This window comes from Mus musculus, chromosome 7 (assembly GCF_000001635.26).
Source record: "Mus musculus strain C57BL/6J chromosome 7, GRCm38.p6 C57BL/6J".
Classification (NCBI taxonomy): Eukaryota; Metazoa; Chordata; class Mammalia; order Rodentia; family Muridae; genus Mus; species Mus musculus.
Genome location: NC_000073.6, coordinates 9372936 through 9387835, shown reverse-complemented (window position 1 = coordinate 9387835; position 14900 = coordinate 9372936). Strand labels below are relative to the sequence as shown.

Below are 14900 nucleotides of genomic sequence, written 5' to 3'. Positions count from 1 at the left end.
AAGTAGTTTGACAATTGTACAACATCTACTTTCAAATTCCATTTCTATATTAGTAAAACTTTAATTGAGATTTTGTGTGTCTGTGTGTGTGTGTGTATAGTAATAAAGAATATTCAAAAATGAACCATTGTATTGGTTATAGAATAAAAATACAATAGTTGTATAATTTGTAGTGAAAACCTAATTGTATTTACTTCATTTCAATCATTAAATATGTAGGTGCATATTTAGTGTTTATTCATAAGATTATATGAAATGACAAGGATAAAACAGGTTGCGTTTTTCTCTACATAAACGTAAATGATCTCAATATGGTATTATTCCATTCCCATTGCCTAGTGGCCCACTTTTTATTTTTACAAAGAAATATATGAACATATTCTATAAATTTACACCAAAATCTCTTCTGTTTTATAAGTATATAATACTGGCATATACAAATATCACTGCAATTTCCTTATTTTCCTAGTTCTCAATAGGATGCTAATATTGTTTTATTGTACCTGGAAAGTTTGCCAAAGATATTTCCTATAAATTAATTTATAATGAATGAAGTACCCAGAGTGAATATATCACATTCCTTTGTAAAAAGAAATTAGGAGCAAGATACATTGGTGGTAGGACAACCCCTTAATCTCTGCACTAAATACCTGGCACTACTACATACCTGTGCATTTGAATTTATGATAGTCTACAGGAAAGTATCTTATAAAACATTTGCATGTATTGCAATCTTATAACCTAAATAATACTTGCTCAAATACATACAAACGTAAACATTGACATGTATCAGTTACCAAATTCATGTTTGATATTTGAATTTATTTAAAAATATATCTTTCTAAAAGATATTCTTTGAATAAAAGATTGAAAAAAATAACAAGATGAGGATAGATATGAGGGGACATGTCAAGAATTTTGACCACTAATTATAAGTGATTATAAGTACAAGAATCAAATATTGCTGGAGAGAGACCATTATGCATTGATAATTCATGTTATTACTGCCTTAACAAGTTCAGTTAATTTCACAAGAAAATATGAACTCAGTGGCTCTAATAACAAGTTTTTTATATTGCTCAATAATTTCAAAATGAAGACATGATCAGAATTACTGTTTTGTCAATATCTGTGATTTTCTCTTTACCTTCTGATCAAGCACTCAAAAGAAGAGATGGGAATGTTCTCTGTGGATGAGGTCAATACCATATCTTATTTATGAGAGAAATACTGTCATGAACTTTAAAAGAGTTTACTATTTTCCAGGTTCTCATGTCAATTCAACCTCACAACAAAAACCATTTGTTCCCTTCTTTAGATGTCAGATGCAGAAACTTCCAGTATACCATAGTGCTTCTCTTGAGTACAAATAATCATGTATAATCATCTGGCCATAATAAACACTGTACTCTTTTACAGAAAAACGACTAAAAACCACAAATACGCTTTGGCATTGGCCTTTGCAATGGATGAAATCAACAGGAATTCTGATCTTTTACCAAATATGTCTTTGATTATAAGATACACTTTGGGCCGTTGTGATGGGAAAACTGTAATACCTACACCATATTTATTTCATAAAAAAAAAAACAAAGCCCTATCCCTAATTATTTCTGTAATGAAGAGACTATGTGTTCGTTTCTGCTTACAGGACCCAATTGGGGGGTATCTATAAGTTTCTGGAAGTACCTGGACAGCTTCTTATCTCCACGTGTGAGTTATCATGGGACAGAAATTCTTAACATCATGTTTCTTTGGGAGAATTTGATAGCTATTAAGAAAGTTAATGGATGTGGTTGGACTTATGCTTATGTCAATCTGGGTTGTTCCAGGATACATACTATTCAGAAGTATGATAGGCTTTCAAATAGGGACTACCACCAGAAGTTGACAGATACCTTCATGGAGGAATAGAGAAGGCCATGTAGAATTAAGTCGGGCATGGTGGAAGAGAGAATCTTACAGCCTTGACGGACTGTCAGTCAGAGAGTTTCATTATATATACCAAGCTCAGCAAGAAAAGATTTGTTCGTGCTGTTCCAAAACATAGAGCATATTATTTCTGTCCCCAGATAGGAGTTATCTTCATCTTGGTCACAATTTTACATTATCATTGGTAAACTGAAATAACAGCATTATTATTTACAGTCATGGTAGTTATATAAATTTAGTCATCAGTGATAAACTGTGAGGTTTTAGAAATAAATTTTAACAACATTTCTCTATAACCCAGCTTTTAAATATCTGGGGTATTTTTTTTTGAAAAGGCATGAAATACCATCCTTAGCCTGACTACTCATGACATTTTAGCAACAAGAAAGGATGAAAAACTCCAATCCAGTATGTGGAGTTCGCCATTTGACTACCTGTGAGTGTATAACTAACTATTTAGAGTCAGAATTTAAATTGGCATTAGATCTCTGGCAAAGAATTCAGGCCCATAGTGTTATAGACATATTAAGTCCTTTTCTTTAATAATATAATAATTATATATCTCTGTGAAATTTATTGCTATGTCTCATATATTTTTTATATTCTGTTATTTCTATGTCATAAGATACAAGATTAGAACTTCACAAGTGAATTTCTCTAAGAAAGAGGGGTTATGAGAATTTGATGCATCATTCTTTCATATTTTTTACACTAAAATTTATCTATCATTATAAGACACTTTGGATGTAGGAGATAACTTCATCCAATCTAACTTTATTTCTGTATATTATTATCAAGAGGTACAACTTATAGACCGATTTATTTTGCCCTATAATTACCTGGGTATGACTTTTTCTAATCTGATTTGCTGGTAACACTTTTAGGCTGCCAAATCTTGTTTAAATATTTAGATTTTATTTGATCTTATTATCTGTCTCATGAAGAGGCACAGAGGCAGACATTGCCAGAATATTTCAGAAACTTAGTCTAAATAGGAGATCTCTGACATTTTTATGTGAGTCAAAACCTCTAGTGTACGATATTACCTTCAACTAGGGCAATATAAGAATATCTCTTCGAAATGCTAAATCAGTATTATGTACAGGACTCTCCTGCTCAATAGTAGAAGTAATCCTGAATTATAGCATAAAGACCTTCTTTAAAAAAATATTAATCAAATACCCCAAATTGTAAAAGTATCAAAATCCCTTCAAACATTGGAAACATGGATATCAAGATTAAAACTGGAAGACAGAAAGGCAGATATTATAACATGCAAATATATTTTGTTACTTCTTGTCAAACAGCTATGCTTGCTGTTCCCATTAGAAGTGGATCTGCCAGGATTCCATATTTGCACATTTGAATTAGAGATGAGAGTATAAGTCACAGGTAATCAACAGTTTGCTGGTAAGTATTATTACAAGTGTTTTCAAGGACACTACACCTCATGCTGCTCTCTGTGTTGTAGATCCTTCAGCTTACCTATGGGCCTTTCAGTTCCATCTTCAGTGATGATGAACAATATCCCTATCTCTATCAGATGGCCCCAAAGGACACATCTCTAGCATTGGCAATGGTCTCCTTCATACTTTACTTCAACTGGAACTGGATTGGCCTTGTCATCCCAGATGACGATCAAGGAAACCAATTTCTTTTAGAGTTGAAAAAACAGAAGGAAAACAAGGAAATTTGCTTTGCCTTTGTGAAAATGATCTCTGTTGATGACATTTCATTTGAACACAAAACTGAAATGTACTACAAACAAATTGTGATGTCATCCTCAAATGTTATCATCATTTATGAGGAAACAATCGATTTCGTTGATTTGATCTTCAGAATGTGGGAACCTCCAGGTTTACAGAGAATATGGATCACCACAAAACAATGGAATTTCCCTACCAGTAAGAGAGACATAACTCATGGCATAATCTATGGATCACTTACTTTTCTACCCCACCATGGTGGGATTTCTGGCTTTAAAGATTTTGTACAGACATGGTTCCATCTCAGAAGCAAAGATTTATATCTAGTAATGCCAGAGTGGAAATACTTTAAATATGAATCCTCAGCATCTAAGTGTAAAATACTGAAGAACAATTCATCTGATGCCTCATTTGATTGGCTAATGGAACAGAAGTTTGACATGGCCTTTAGTGAGAGTAGTCATAACATATACAATGCTGTGCATGCCATAGCCCATGCACTCCATGAGATGAATTTGCAGCAGGTTGATAATCAGGCAATAGACAATGGGAAAGGAGCCAGTTCTCACTGCTTGAAGGTAAAGTTTCTTCTATTGGACAAGGTTTGATGTCTTCAATTGCATAGCTGTTTAGAGTCTTTCAGATGCCCAGACTTAAAGAAATAGGAAATGTTTTCCAAAATAATAAGTTTCTGAACATTTTTCCTTAAAGAAAGGCAGTCTAGAGATTGTTATGAATGTGAATGGAAAAAGAATTCATAGACTAGCAATGAAAATGGGTGGTTTTATACAGAGCATGTGAATATCCATTAGCATACCCCTTCCAATATTGAATATAAACTATCCTTACTCATTAATTTTCTCCATGGTTAGAAGATGAGTTTTTATTTATATTTGTCAGTTATATGGAAATCATTTAAGGAGTGGTCTCCAGTGATTCTACCAAGAGTGTAGGCTCTGGAGATCATTCTGGGTTTTCTGAGAGTAACTAAACAAGAAATAGTGTTGGTATTCAGTTCTGTCTGTAGAAAAGTGTTTATATGTGTGAATGTAAGTTTCTCACTGTGTATATGTCTATTTTCTACACTTTCTGTGTATCTGTGTTCATTCTTGTGATACTTTCAACATACATGTTTATCTCTATATGAAAGTGGAAGTAAGTGACAATTTTTTCTATGTAGGAATTTCTTTCTATAAGTGTGTTTGTTTATATATGTGCATATGTTTCTTTGTGGTTTTGTCAGAGTAGGTTTCTTTGTGTACATTGTGTGTATTTTGTGAGTGTTTATAAGTACTTATACGGATTTGTACCTGCTTTGCTGTGTATGAGTCTGCCCTTTGTACTTGGCATGGACTTTGCCTGCCATTTTGTATTTACGTTTGAGTATAAATTTCTCTATGTGTCAATATCATTCATGGCTGGTGCTTATATATTTATGCCTCTCCCAGTGTTTTTATGTCAACGTGTGTGTGTGTCTGTGTGTGTGTATGTGTGTGTTGCATAGCTGTGTTTGGTTCTGCTTTTTTCTGTGTTTGGTATTCTTGACTGAGAGAATTGAAATTCTTGAAATATTATGATAATTTCATTTATCCAATTGCTTTGTTGTGATTTCTCTCTTTCTGTCTTTCTTTCTTTAAATGTAGTTGCCTTTGCTATAAAATCAGAATGCATTTTATGACTTGAAAGTATTTTAAATACATAATAGTACAATGCTTGTATTTTAGGTAAACTCCTTTCTAAGAAAGATCCACTTTACTAATCCTCTTGGGGACAAAGTGATTATGAAACAAAGAGTAATAATGCAGGAAGAATATGACATTTTCCATTTTGGGAATCTCTCACAACACCTTGGGATTAAGGTGAAGTTAGGAAAGTTCAGCCCATACTTTTCACATGGTCGAAACTTTCACTTATATGTAGACATGCTTGAGGTTGCCACAGGAAGTAGAAAGGTGGGTGTTTACTAACTTACTGGTTTGTTATACACAGCAATAAACAGTGTCAAGTGGATTCATGGCAACATATTGAAATGAACAATTATGTCACATCAGAAACCATTTTTCTAGTCTCCTGTATATTTTTTTTTATTTTTGACAATTTTACCAATTTGAAGATTTCAAACATGCATAAAATATACCTTTGTTATATCAGAACCATTATCTGACATTTAATAAATAAAAAAAAACTGTTCTTCACCACTGTTTGATATACTTTCCTTTAAATTGAACATATTTTTCTCCATATAATTGCTCTTTGGACAATGTAATCTCCTCTCTTAATTAAACCTCTGGAACAGATATTCATATGATAGAGTCTAATGTTAAAGTTATGAAATAAAAAGAGTCATAAGAGTTATCCCTTTTCATTGTATCCAAAAATGTTTACAATATAATAAAAGGACACTTACCACATTCACTAATGAACACAACTATGGAAATTCATATTTAAAGAAACATCACTTTTTAATAAATTTGAAGAATCCATTCATGCTTTTATGTAAGATGAACAGAAGGTCAAGGGAGCCTATAAACAGCACTAGAACAACAGACAAAGAAATGGCTATTAACGCACCTCAAATACAGGAAATGCAGTAACCAGACAAAAGCAACAAATAATTTTCCATTATGATAGAACACATTTCTTAAAATTCTCTAAATTAAACCAAGGACAACAAGGCTGGTTTATTTTTTGAGACATTCCTAATTTGCCTACCGAGGGTATGAAGACACATTCATATACAAGAGGAAAACTTTTCTTTATTAAAAAAATGGAGGAAAACATTATAATGTTTAATAAGAGGGAAAAAGGTAATTCAGGAACAATACATTTGATAGATATGCATGGAATAATACTTGACAAAAACATGTAACAAAAGAACACAACACACAACAGAAAGATCATTCTCTGAAAACAGAGAATTTTTTTGTAATTGTGATTGTTTTATTTTTTGACAATCACTTGTTATCCTCACATAATGTATCCTAATTACAATTTACCTCCCTTCTATTGGGATGTGACCAACTGTCAGTTTTGCTGGCAAATATATCATAGTTAATATTCCAAATTCCTTCCCAACTGCCTTTTCCATCAGATCCACTTTCTGTCACTCATTAGAAAATGACAGGATTCTATAGGAGAATACTAAAATAAAACAAGATTAAACAAAAACTAAGCCATCATAATGGGACAAAATTTGCATATCACATTATGGTAACTAGTCATATGAAATGGTGCTAGGTGAAAAGACCAGGAAATCCTACCTCATAGCTTATATGAATAGTAGTGAGTGAAGCATGAGCTAGTGATAGACAATGGAGTGATATTTATTCCCGGTTTAGTACTAAGAATACTTTATTTTTGAAACTATAATTGAAATTGTAAATTCTATAATCAGAACATATGGAATTATTGATGCCAATTATTTATTTCATATTTGCATGTGAATAAGCATAATAAGATGCTCCTAAAAACTATTAATGTCAAACTGCAAAAGGAATTCCTTGGACAAAATTAAGTTATATGTCAATGGGAATTCTACATAAAAACCCTGAAATAGACTGTCCTTTTCAAAGCCAGCCAAAACACAAAAATCTGGTAGTCAAACACTGTTGGTATCTTCTTTTATCACTGATTAACCATAACATAATTTCCAAATACAAAGAACAGTAGGAAATTTTTGTGACTCACAAATGCTCTGTTCCTCTAGCTGGAATTTAATCTTATGTAAACTGAATGTCCTCAGGCCTTGGGAGCATAAGACTTATAATACAATCACATTGACATTTGATCCCAAATGAGACCAACTCATTGCTTCCACTTGACTATTCCATCTATTGTAGACAGGATTTTTTTAACGTTTCTGGGATGAGACCAATTCTCTATTTTGATTGCTAAAATATTAGAGCTAATATTCCTCAAAAACTGCTGATATCCCTGGATTGCTCATTCTTTTCCCTACTTTGGATTTTTGTCAACTTCCTAGCATTCACACAGAAAATAATTATTTTTGGAGTTGTGCTTCTTATAACATATTTAGGAAGCACTACTTGACCATAAATGAGAGTTATATACCCCTCATATGTGTCCATGTCGCACATTGCATGGACATATAAGCATCATTTATTGCAGTATACTTTAGCATTTTATGTGGAGAAACAGTAAGTAAATAACAAGTTTATATATAGAGAAATTTATTATTTTTACCTATTGCCTGATGTATAGTAGCGCTTTGAAAAAAATTGCAATTATATTCCTAACATTCAACTGGTATACTTTTTAAAGGAGGCTATAGACAAAACCAAACCTAGTTTTATTATCAGGGCTAATTTTCAAGTTGGATATCCTAACTCTTTCTTTATTTCTCACATTTAAAACATCATTGCATGACCTACTACAGGCAATGTAGGAATGGGGAATTATCTTTTGACATCATTCTTTCTCCAGACATTCTGAGCTCTTATTCTGAGCTTTCTCTACCTGAAGCATCGCAAAGTATTTATCAGGTCGTCTTAAGTGGTGCTTTATGCTTGAGTTTTACTTCCCTATTGGACTTTTTCCCTTCAAGGTCACATTATAGTACAGTGGTGCTCTAAAGAATGGTGATCTTGAGTTTTGTTACAAACTTCTATATTAATTGTCAGCAAATGAATACATTAAGATTCATGTTTAAATAAGAAAGTTATAAAAATTAGTATTTTATAGCTTTATTCACGATGTAAAATTAGGTTAACAATTTTCAATAAGCATGACAAAAGTCTGAATATAATACTATAAACTAACATATCTATAAGAACATATAAACTGATTATCGTTTGGCTCTTAAAAATATTGATGCCTTTGTTTTGTTTTGTTTTGTTTTGTTTGGTTTTTGTTTTGGGTTTTTGTTTTGTTTTGATTTTTATTTTTTTTTTGAGACAAGGTTTCATTGTATAGTCCTGGCTGACCTGGAATTCACTCTGTAGATCATGCTGGCTGTAAACTATGAAATCTGCCTGCCTCTCCTTCCCAAATGCTTCGATTAAAGACATGAACCATCACTGCCCAGCTGCCTTTAGCTTAATACAAGTATGACATGTAAAGCCTTACTAAATAAAACTGCTTTTATATTACAGTTGTTTATTATATTATTAGGGTTGAAGATTGAAATATACTCCCATTTTTATGGTGATTTTGTATTTGTGGATTTTTTCAATTTTATAAATTGTAGATTGCATTTGTTCACATTTCAAATTTTGTCCCCTTTCACTATTTCCCTTCTGCAAATCCACTATGCCATCCCCCCTTACCATGCTTCTATGAGGGAGCTCCCCTACCCACATACCCACTCTTGCTTCAGCACCCAAGCATTCATCTACACTGGGGAATCAAGCCTTCACAGGGCCAAGGGACTCCCCTCACATTGATGACAGATAGGGAGCTTTAACTACTTCAGTCCTTCCCCTAACACCTTCATTGGAGTCCCTGTGTTCAGTCCAATGGTTGACTGTGAACATCCACATCTGTATTGGTCAGGATCTGGCAGAGCCTCCTAGAAGACAGCTGGATCAGTCTCCTTTCCACAAGCACTTCTTGCCATCCACAATAGTGTCTGGGTTTGGTATCTGCATTTGTGATGGATCTTCAGGTGGGGCAGGCTGTGTGTGGCCTTTAATTCAGTCTCTGATCTTCTCTTTGTCCCATTATTTCCAATAGATAGGAACAATTCTGAGTTAAAATTTTGTAGATGTGTGGGTGGTCCTATCCCTCAACTGGGAGCCATGCCTATCCTCTGGCTATTGTCTCGACAGATTCTCCTTCCCGATTCTGGGATATTTCAGCTAATATCATCGCTGTACGTCCTGGGATGCTCTTGATTTCCTGGCATCTGGGACTTTCTGGTTGCTACAAACAGTTCCCCGTCCCTAGTTGCTACACACCTCTGTTCAATTTCCTGACCTCTGTACAGATCTTCCACCTTCTCTCATACCTGATTCTTCTCTTATTTTTCCCCTCCCACTATTCTCTTCCTCCAGGGAGATTTTATTCCAGGGATGCAAGTATAGTTCAATATCTGTAGATCCATTAAGAGTAGTACACCACAAAATGTGGAATTACATTATTTTACAAAAACCTTCACAAATGGCTCTTAACCAAGTCCAACATTCATTTAGAGATTAAAAAACAAAAATAGTGATAGAACAGGAGGGGCACTTACTGATATAAGAACACTTTCTTTCACAAAATTATTGACAATACTATAATACATGAAGAGAATGTTATTATCCATGAAAATCAGAAATGATATCAGGTTGTTTTTGTGATTCATATTTTATCCAAGCACTTTAGAGGCAGAGATCTGGAAATCTCTGTCTGTTTCTTGCCAGTCTGCCCTATATAGTGAGTACGAAAAAAGCCATGTGTGATATGGAAACACTACCTTAAAATAAATTAACATAAAGTACAAACATATGTCCACATTCCTTACTCTAACTCAAAATAGTCTTTCAAATATTACAAAGGGTTAACATACATTTAAAGAAAATGATGGGAGAAAAGAAAAAATGTGTTTTCATCTTCATTGGTAATGTAAGTGTACTTCATGGTAAGATCCTGTTTCAACAAAACCAAAAACATAGAAAGAATGTTTCAAATCTTCAATTAAACTTATACAAACTAATTTTTATCTGGATTTTTCCAGCATTGAAGCCACTGTAGAGCATTTTGACATCATGGAACACTCCATATTCAAACTCAGTACACATTAACATATCATTTCCAACCATATTAAACCACTGTCTGCATACTCCACTGTTTTTTATATACAGTTTTTCATGCTTTGCGATAGTAATTTATTTGATGCCATATTTGTTATCTGTGACTTAAGGACATGTTTTTCCTGTTTCAAATTTTTTCAAATACTAACATGCTTCTCTGTTGCTTTAATCAAAATTTGATAATAAGCATAGTGAGAAGGAAGGTGTGATTTGAGATATGGCTTATAGTCCTAGAAAGACAAGTGTGGATATCTGGAAACTGGAACTAAAAAATAGATCTTAAAAGAAGACTACATACTGGCCTAACTGCCCACAGTGAGATGGGCACTCCTATATCAATTACCAATTAAGAAAATGCTTCAAAGATATGAGGACAGGCTAGTGTTGGCTGAGAGAATATCTCAGTTAAGTTCCCTCTGTCTGTTCAGAGCACTTAGTACTAAGATGAACATAATTAACTAAAAAACAACAGGTTGCTACTTCTGTAGTTTTTACACACAGCTCAAAAATCAGCTGTTTTTCCTGAATTACTAGACACTCAGAAACTATACAACATTTCTTCAATGCATTTCCAATATTCATATCTGGCCATTAAATAATGGACATAGGGAAATGTCAATCAGATAGTGTGCAAAAAAGGATCTTATTGAAATCTTAAAGTGCTAATATAAAACATAAAAGAAATATATAAGACTCATTATCAGTATATGTCTAATTTTTTCTCAGATGCCATCCTCTGTGTGCAGTGCGGAATATAGTCCTGGATTCAGAAGATTGTGGAAGGATGGAATGGCAGCCTGCTGTTTTGTTTGCAGCCCCTGCCCTGAAAATGAAATTTCTAATGAGACAAGTGAGTTTTTGCTGCTCTGATAAATATTACAAATATGGATTTCTCTTGGTCCACACTGGGATGATGAAGTCAACTCAAAGGAAACTGCAGATATAAAATATTAGTTATCAAATTTACTAGTTGTAGATATAAAAATACTTAAGAAAATCTTGCAAAAACAAACAAACATATCTTATGCCTTAACCCTCATATTGACTTATTGCAAATTCATGGAAGATTATATTGCACAAAGAAATACTTAGAAAATATAACTGCAATTTGCAGGAACACTGCACAAGACTTTCCAAATAAATTATCTATTGTAAAACTACATTTATATTAGATTTTAGTCACAATAGGAGCCCATGAAGAACTGAATATAATATATAATCTACTGGATTAGCTCATGAGACTGCTAGATGCAAAATCTATTTTCTCTGTAAGATTAATATAGAAGACAAAAAATTGCAAATATATGAGAAAATGCTAAGGATGCATCATTTAGAGGGCCATGAAGGATCTTTTAGTACAAAGTATCTACAGAGATAATATTTTCCTTCAGTGCTAAAATTAGTGCATCTCATGAACAATAACCAGAACTTTTGATTAATTATTGCCTTATGAGGAAACTTCTTAAAGCTTATTTCATTAACATTTCCTGCTATTCAAACATAAGCATTATATTTCCTCTCTATTCAAACTTCTTCATATGACTTGTTACAGGAATCACTTAAATTCAATAATGCAAGTGCTACTTTGGCATGAGCACACACATATCAATATTTACACATACACACAGCCGATCTGTTTAATTTAGTGTTGTTTCTATGTCAAGGAGTTTGAACTTGTGAATTCTTGAGTAGCTATTATACTTATCTCAGTAGAGGACAGAGTCTCAATGTGTCACAGGGAATAAATTTATAAAATAGTCAGTGATCTCAGAAAACAGTGAGTGCAGGGTTTTGAAGTTCTAAAATAGACCCGACCACATTGTGGTTTATGAATATATCTTCTCTGAATTAAATAATCTACTTGATATCAAAATAGAAACAAAAATGGCTTAGGAAATTTTTGCTTTCTGATAACATTATTTTTTATTTTTTACATTTCATATTCTATTCCCCACTCCCCCATACCCCATCCAATATGTCACATTCCACACCTCTTCCCCACCCCAACTGTCTTCATGTTGATCCCCCTATCCTCCAACCCACCTGACCTCTAAACTCCCTGTGGCCTCCAGGCTTTTGAGTGTTAGGTGCATCATTTTGGTATGATCACAGACATGGAAGTTCTCTACTGTATATGAATTGAGGGACCCATATCAGCTGGTGTATGCTGTCTGTTTGATGCTCCAGTGTCTGAGAGATCTCTGCAGTCCAGATTAATTGAGACAGCTGGTCTTTCTGCAAAATCGCCTTTCCCCTCAGCTACGTTCAGCCTTCCCTAATCCAGGGGTTAGTTGCTTCTCTCCATTAGTTGGTTGGAAATAACTGTATTTAGGAGGGCAGTCATGACAGATTCTTTTTGTGAATGCTCCATAGCCTCAGTAAAATGTGAGGCCATAGGACCTCCTCTTGACCTAGATCCCACTTTGGTCCTGTAATTGGACCTTCTTTTCCTGAGGCTAATCTCCATTTCATCCTTGCATTCAGACAGGAAAAATTATGGACTGGAGATGTGACTATGGGATGGGAACCCCATCACTCACTTGATGTCCTGTCTTCCCGCTGGAGGTGGGCTCTGTACATTCCCTCTATCTATTGTAGTACATTTCATCTAGGGTCTCTGACCTCCCAAGTCTCTGGTGCATTTTAGTGGGTCCATGCACCCTCCTATTACCTAAGGTTACCTGTTTATATTTTTTATGCTGGTCCTCAGAGCTTGGTTCCCCTGTCACGCCCACACTCCACAAACTCCTTTCTAATAACATCATAAATGATACAAAATGTTAACTAGACAAAGAAAAAATTGCTTGGTTTTATTTCTGTTAAATCTTTATGAATATTATGGATTGAAAGCAATGCTCAGCAACAATATCCTTCACATTACATGCTCAGCATCAAAGGCAGCATTTCAAGGCTTCTCTCATTACCCTTACTTGAAATACCTTGTCAATAAAATTTGTAATTAAGACCTAACTAAGCTTTACTTTGGAAATCAGATATGGATCAATGTGTGAATTGTCCAGAATACCAATATGCCAATACAGAACAGAACAAATGTATTCAGAAAGGTGTCACCTTCCTAAGTTATGAAGACCCTTTGGGGATGGCACTTGCCTTAATGGCCTTCTGTTTCTCTGCATTCACAGCTGTGGTACTTTGTGTCTTTGTGAAGCATCATGACACTCCTATTGTGAAGGCCAATAACAGAATCCTCAGCTACATATTATTGATATCACTCATGTCCTGTTTTCTGTGCTCTTTTTTCTTCATTGGTCATCCTAACAGAGCCACCTGTGTCTTACAACAAATCACATTTGGAATTGTATTCACTGTGGCTGTTTCCAAAGTTCTGGCCAAAACAGTCACTGTGGTTCTTGCTTTCAAAGTCACAGACCCAGGAAGAAGATTGAGAAACTTTCTGGTATCAGGGACACCCAACTACATTATTCCCATATGTTCCCTACTCCAATGTGTTCTGTGTGCAATCTGGCTAGCAGTTTCTCCTCCCTTTGTTGATATTGATGAACACACTCTCCATGGCCACATCATCATTGTGTTCTACAAGGGCTCAGTTACTGCATTCTACTGTATCCTGGGATATTTGGCCTGCCTGGCACTTGGAAGCTTCTCTCTGGCTTTCTTGGCCAAGAATCTGCCTGACACATTCAATGAAGTCAAGTTCTTGACCTTCAGCATGCTAGTGTTCTGCAGTGTCTGGGTCAACTTCCTCCCTGTCTACCATAGCACCAAGGGCAAACACATGGTTGCTGTGGAGATCTTCTCCATCTTGGCATCCAGTGCAGGGATCCTTGGATGTATTTTTGTACCCAAGATTTATATCATTTTAATGAGACCAGAGAGAAATTCTACCCAAAAGATCAGGGAAAAATCATATTTCTGAACAAATATTTAGGAATTCTGTCAAATGTAAAGTTGGTGCATACCCACCAAATATTGGGTTATAGTGCATGTGTCTAGTTTTTGAATCACTCTCACTGGTTGCTCTAGTGATATCAGGAAGTATCATATCTACTGAACTTCCATACAGTGTCCATAAAATCTTGCACTCATTCACTTTCTTCATTTTCTCTCAGAGAACTAAACTCTCTAATTATTACAATTTTATTCTTCGTTTTGCTTTCATGGAGATTGCCCTCTGGTAACTTCCAAAAAATGTTGATAAGGCAATTGAATCCACCACTTTGCGTAGAAAAATGAGATCTAGGACAGACATGGTTACACATAGAAACAATCTACCAAATCAAATAATCAATGAGAAACAGACAGAGAGTAACTAAATAATCAGCAAAGATGAAATCTGAACATATTTTCTGATTTCCCGTAAGAGCACACACTGAAGAAAATACTGACTTTTTTCTTTTGTTCTTCAAGCTACTGGCCAATATTCTAAGGAGGAAATGTTCCTTTTCTGCTGTCAAATACAAATATATTATATCCAACAATGATCAGAAGCCCAGGGACTCTGTGGATGAATTGGGAATATGTGGAAGAA

At 34.5% G+C, this 14900-nt stretch overlaps 1 pseudogene; it reads left to right on the top strand.

Annotated features, from left to right (window-relative positions):
- Gm3616 (predicted gene 3616) lies at positions 1408-14288 on the top strand (annotated as a pseudogene).